Here is a 6269-nt window from a genome sequence, read left to right as displayed (position 1 = left end):
ATGCAGGCCCAGGCTCCCCATCTGCCCCTGGCACCCCAGCACATACCCCAGACCTGTGGTGCATCCACGAGGATGGGCTCCAGGGAAAACACCTGGGCCACTGAAGCTCTTTTCCCAGTGCTGGGTGAGGCAGTGATGGTACTCAGGCACCCACTGCTCTGCATGAAGCCTCTTATCCAGGTAGGTCATGAGTGGACGCCCCCACCATTGGGACCAGCATGCTGGGGAAGAAAATCCTCTGCCCACCAAGCTTACTCATCTACACCACAGACCCTGTGCAAGCAGATGGGAAGCTAGGCTCTTCCCAGGCCTGAGCGCCTGGCTGACGTCTGCCACCCTCCCCACCGTGACCTGGGTGGTATGAGGAATACTTTTCCTCTGACTGAGATGGAGATGGTTTCCAGCTCAGATGACACAAGGACTTCTCTGAACGGAAGTGGTGAAGGAGACCCCAGAGACGCCAATGCAGGTCGTGTCCCGCATGCTGGCCCGCCCCTCTGCCTATCATCTCCCTGTGCTGCACAGTCGGTTCTGTGGACCGAGGGCCAAGGACAGCCCAGAGTTGAGCCCCACGGGGAAGATTTTCATAGAAGAGAGACTGCTGGGATTCTCCATGGGCTTAACCCCTCAACTCCTGGAAGATGCGGTTTTCCTGTGGACCTGCTGGCCACTTCATCAATGTCTACCTGGCGGGTGACTGCATGAGGGACACCCCGGGAGGGCTGGGCAATGAGACCACAATCCAGGTTCCCAGTTCAGCCAGGCCCTGGCCATCTAGAGCTACCCTAAATTTGTGATGGGGGTCTCAGTTAGCATGTTGACCTACCCCTTCCTGCTGGTCAGCAATCTCATGGCCATGAATGACTGGGTTGCATGCCAGGCTCCCTGCTCACCCCCCAGTGTTCCAATTCTGGATCCACTGCTGGAAGGACCTGAATGTGCAAGGCCAGCATGTCTGAGGCTCCAGTCTGCTTTTCTGCTGGGTGGCATCAGGATCGTGCTTTGTCCTAGAGTAAAATGAATCATGTGAAAACAACAGAAGGGTCTCCGTTCATTTCCAAGGCAAACCATTCAATATCAGAGTAATACAAGTCTATGCCCCAACCACTAATGACAAAGAAGGTGAAATTGAATGCTTGTGTGAAGACTTACCTACAAGACCTTCTAGAACTAACACCAAAAACAGATGTCCTTTTCATCATAGGAGGCTAGAATACAAAAGCAGGAAGTGAAGAGATACCTGGAGTAACAAGCACGTTTGGCCTTGGAATACAAAATGAAGCAGGCAAACCCTAACAGAATTTTGCCAAGACAATGCACTGGTGATAGCTAGCACCCTTTTCCAACAACACAAGAAACAACTTTACACGTGAACATCACCAGATGGTCAATACTGAAATCAGATTGATTATATTCTTTGTAGCCGAGGAGAGAGAGAAGTTCTATAGTCACAAAAGCAAGACCAGGAGCTGACTGTAGCTCAGATCATGAACTCCTTATTGCAAAATTCAGACTTATATTGAAAAGAGTAGGGAAAACCACTAAGCCTTTCAGGTATGACCTAAATCAAATCCCTTATGATTATACAGTGAAGATGACAAATAGATTCAAGGGATTAGATCTGATAGACAGAGTGCCTTAAGAACTATGGATGGAGGTTTGTAACATTGTACAGGAGGTGGAGACAAAACCATTCCCAAGAAAAAGAAATTCGAAAAGACAAAATGGCTGTCTGAGGAGGCCTTACAAATAGCTGAGAAAAGAAGAGAAGTGAAAAGCAAAGGAGAAAAGGAAAGATACAGCCATCTGAATGCAGAGTTCCAAAGAATAGCAAGGAGAGATAAGAAAGCCTTCTTAAGCTAACAATTCAAAGTAATAGAGAAAAACACTAGAATGGGAAAGACTAGAGATTTCTTCAAGAAAATGAGATATACTAAGGGTACGTTTCATGCAAAGATGGGCACAATAAAGGACAGAAATGGTATGGACCTAACAGAAGCAGAAGATATTAAGAAGAGGTGGCAAGAATACACAGAAGAACTGTACAAAAAAGGTACTGCTGCTGCTGCTGTTGCCAAGTTGCGTCAGTCGTGTCCGACTCTGTGCGACCCCATGGACTGCAGCCTGCCGGGCTCCCCCGTCCCTGGGATTCTCCAGGCAAGAGTACTGGAGGGGGTGCCATTGGCTTCTCCGATGCATGAAAGTGAAAAGTGAAAGGGAAGTCGCTCAGTCGTGTCCAACTCTTAGCGACCCCATGGACTGCAGCCTACCAGGCTCCTCCATCCATGGGATTCTCCAGGCAAGAGTACTGGAGGGGGGTGCCATTGGCTTCTCCGATGCATGAAAGTGAAAAGTGAAAGGGAAGTCCCTCAGTCGTGTCCAACTCTTAGCTACCCCATGGACTGCAGCCTGCCAGGCTCCCCTGTCCCTGGGATTCTCCAGGCAAGAGTACTGGAGGGGGTGCCATTGCCTTCTCCGAAAAAAGGTACTAATGACACAGATAACCACAGTGGTGTGATCACTCACCTAGAGACAGATGTCCTGCAGTGTGAAGTCAAGTGGGTCTTAGGAAGCATCACTAAGAACAAAGGTAGTCGAGGTGATGGAATTCCAGCTGAGCTATTTCAAATCCTAAAGAATGATGCTATTAAAGTGCTGCATTCAACATGTCAGCAAATTTAGAAAACTCAGCAGTGGCCAAAGGATTGGAAAAGGTCATTTTCTTTCCAATCCCAAAGAAGGACAATGCCAAAAAATGTTCAAACTACCACAGAGTTGCACTCATTTCACATGCCAGCAAGTAATGCTCAAAATTTTTCAAGCTAGTCTTCCAAAGTATGTGAACCGTGAACTTCCAGATGTTCAAGCTGGATTTAGAAAAGGCAGAGGAGCCAGAGATCAAATTGCCAACATCCATTGGATCATGGAAAAAGCAAGAGAATTCCAGAAAAACTCCTGCTTCATTGACAGTGTTAAAGCCTTTGACTGTGTGGATCACAACAAACTGTGGACAATTCTTAAACAGATAGGAATACCAGACCACCTTGCCTACATTCTGAGAAACGTGTCTGCAGGTCAAGAAGCAACAGTTAGAATTGGACATGGAACAATGGACTGGTTCAGAATTGTGAACGGAGTACATCAAAGTTGTAATTGCCACCCTGCTTATAACTTACTTGCAGAATGCACATCATGTGAAATGCTGGGCTGGATGAATTACAAGCTGAAATCAAGACTGCCAGGAAAAACATTAACAACCTTTGATATGCAGATGACACCACCCTTATAGCAGAGGGGGAAGAGGAACTAAAGAGTGTCTTAATGAAGGTGAAAGGAGAGTGGGAAAGCTGGCTTAAAACTCAATATTCAAAAAACTAAGATCATGACATCCAGTCCCATCATTTCATGGCAAATAGATGCGGAAAAATAGAATCAGTGATAGACTTTATTTTATTGGGCTCTGAAATCACTGCTGATGGTGACTGCAGTCATGAAATGAAAAGACACTTGCTCCTTGGAAGAAAAACTATGACAAACTTTTGAAAGCATATTAAAAAGTAGAGACATCACTTCGCCAACAAAGGTCTGTATAGTCAAAGCTATGGTTTTTTCCAGTAGTCACATATGGATGTGAGAGTTGGACCATAAAGAAGGCTGAATGCCAAAGAATTGATGCTTTTGAACCGTGGTGTTGAAGAAGACTCTTGAGAGTCCCTTGGACTGCAAGGAGATCAAGCCAGTCAATCCTAAAGAAAATCAACCCTGAATGTTCACTGGAAAGACTGATGCTGAAGTGGAGCTCCAGCACTTTGGCTACCTGAGTTGAAGAGCCAACTCACTGGAAAAGACCCTGATGCTGGGAAAGATTGATTGCAGGAGGAGAAGGGGTCGACAGAAGAAGAGATGGTTAGATGGCGTCACCAACTCGATGGACATGAGTTTGAGCAAACTCCAGAAGGTAGTGAAGGACAGGGAACCCTGGCGTGCTGCTGTTCATAGGGTTGCAAAGAGTTAGACACAACTGAGTGACTGAATAACAATGACAACAAACATAGTTCAGTTCAGTTCACAAATCACCCAAACATAAATCACCCAAAAAACCACGCTGTCTGAGCCAGGCCACTGTGGTGAGGCCTGACCATCTCCAGGCACCCGTCAGACCAAAGGAGCAGCAACTAGAAGTGCTCCAGACCAACTGGACTCCGGTTTCCATATTCCCCCTGTGTCTCTCTGGAAGCAGGGTTGGGTGGGATTGAGGCTGCAACCAGTGGATTGATGACTGTTAGACCCGGGAAGTTGGAGTAGGGCTGGGAAATTGGGGCAGAATCCCCTACTTTGCAGATTTCCTGAGTCTGTCTTATGCAGGGGACCAGAGAATGGCTTGTGGAGGCCCAAGTTGGACGAGCAAAGGGTTGTGACATCAGGTGCCACCTCCCCCATTTACATCTCTAGGATCAGCCCCAGCTCTGATCCTGCTGGCCAGCTGGGACCTTTGCTCTCTTGCTTTGTAAATAGAATGTGATCCCCTTTCACAAGGCCACCAGGCTGTCCAGGTCTTTGCTAGAAACTCACTTTATTTTTCTCAACACTGGCGGCACCTTCTGAATGGAAATCATGTGACTGCTCAGAATGTGGCCCCCTCGTCAAATGCTTCTCTGTTTAATGGTGATGATGCCTATCACGCAGGATATAGTTACCTATGCAGTTGTGGATACCCAAGTGTTAGGCAGATCAGTGACTCTAGTCCTCAGATGGAAAGCTCCTGGGACTTCCCTGGTGGTACAGTGGATAGTGATCTGCCTGCCAGTGCAGGGGACAAAGGTTCAATCCCCGGTCAGGGAAGATCCCACATGCTGTGGAGCAGTAAGCCTGTGTGCCACAACTACTGAAGTCCATGTGACTAGAGCCCATGCTCTATGCAGAAAGAGAAGCCTCCACAGTGAGAAGCCCGTGCGCCTCAATGAAGAGTAGCCACAGCTCAGCACAACTAGGGAAAGCCCAGGCTCAGCAACGAAGACCCAGCACAGCCAAAATAAATAAACAATAAATATATAAAAGTTCCTAATAAGATTTGACCCCTTCTCCCTCAAATAAATATATTGATGATGATTTAGGAAAAAAAAAACAGGTATTTTAACAACTTTATGAGAAATGTAAATGATAATGGACTCAGATTGTGGGACTTCATGAGCTAAAAGAAGCACCTTCATCATTTATAGTAAGGCACATTTTATTGTTTAATATTATTTGTGTATTATGAAATTTATAGTATTTAAAATTTTAAACAGCTGATTTTAAAATTCTTTGGGCATCTTTATTTTAGTGGAAGATAGTTAATTAACATTAAATTGAAATTTTATTTTTTTAATTAAAAAAGTTTTAACTTTTTATTTTGTCTTGGAGTATAACCAATTAACAGTGTTGTGATAGTTTAGGTGAACAGCAAAAGGACTCAGCCATACATATATACGTATCAGTTCTCTCAAACTCAATTGTCTCAATCCATTTCCTCAAACTCCCCTCCCACCCAGGCTGCCACATACTGAGCAGAGTTCTCTGTGCCCTACAGTAGGTCCACGTTGGTTGTCCATTTTAAATATAGCAGTGTGTCCTGTCCATCCCTAACTCCCTAACTACCCCTTCCTCCCATCCTTCCCCCCGCCAACCATAAGTCCATTTTCTGAGTCTGTGAGTCTGTTTCTGTTTTGTAAATAAGTTCATTTGTATCATGTCTTTTTAGATTCTACGCATAAGGAATGTCACATGATATTTTCCCCTCTGATTTACTTCACTCAATATGACAACCTGTAAGTCCATCCATTGTGCTTCATTTCAATGGAAGATAACCAATTGCCATTAAGTTGAAATTTTAAATAAGCACTAATATTTGTTGCATGCTGATGTCACAAGTGTTCTATATACTTTTTTTACTTTTTAAAAAGTAAGCTGCACATTAAACAGAGAGAAGTAAGTCAGAAAGAGAAAGACAAAGATCATACCTTAATGCATATATATATTTGCATTATATATTTGCAGGGCAGCAATGGAGAGGCAGACAGAAAACAGACCTGTGGACACCGTGGGGGAAGGAGAGGGTGGGGTTAGCTGAGAGAGTAGCATGGAAACACATACGTCTCCATGTGTAAAAGAGATAGCCAGTGGGAATTTGCTGTGTGATGCAGCGAGCTCACTCTTGGTGCTCTGTGACAACCTAGAGGGGTGGGAGGGCGGTTCAAGAGTGAGGGGACAAATGTATACCTATGACTGAT

At 45.2% G+C, this 6269-nt stretch overlaps 1 pseudogene; it reads left to right on the top strand.

The window, feature by feature from the left end:
- On the top strand, positions 1 to 1016 carry LOC122439864 (annotated as a pseudogene).
- Positions 1017 to 6269: the final 5253 nt, after the last annotated feature.

Source organism: Cervus canadensis, chromosome 1 (genome assembly GCF_019320065.1).
Source record: "Cervus canadensis isolate Bull #8, Minnesota chromosome 1, ASM1932006v1, whole genome shotgun sequence".
Lineage (NCBI taxonomy): Eukaryota > Metazoa > Chordata > Mammalia > Artiodactyla > Cervidae > Cervus > Cervus canadensis.
This window is presented reverse-complemented; position numbering and strand designations above follow the sequence as displayed.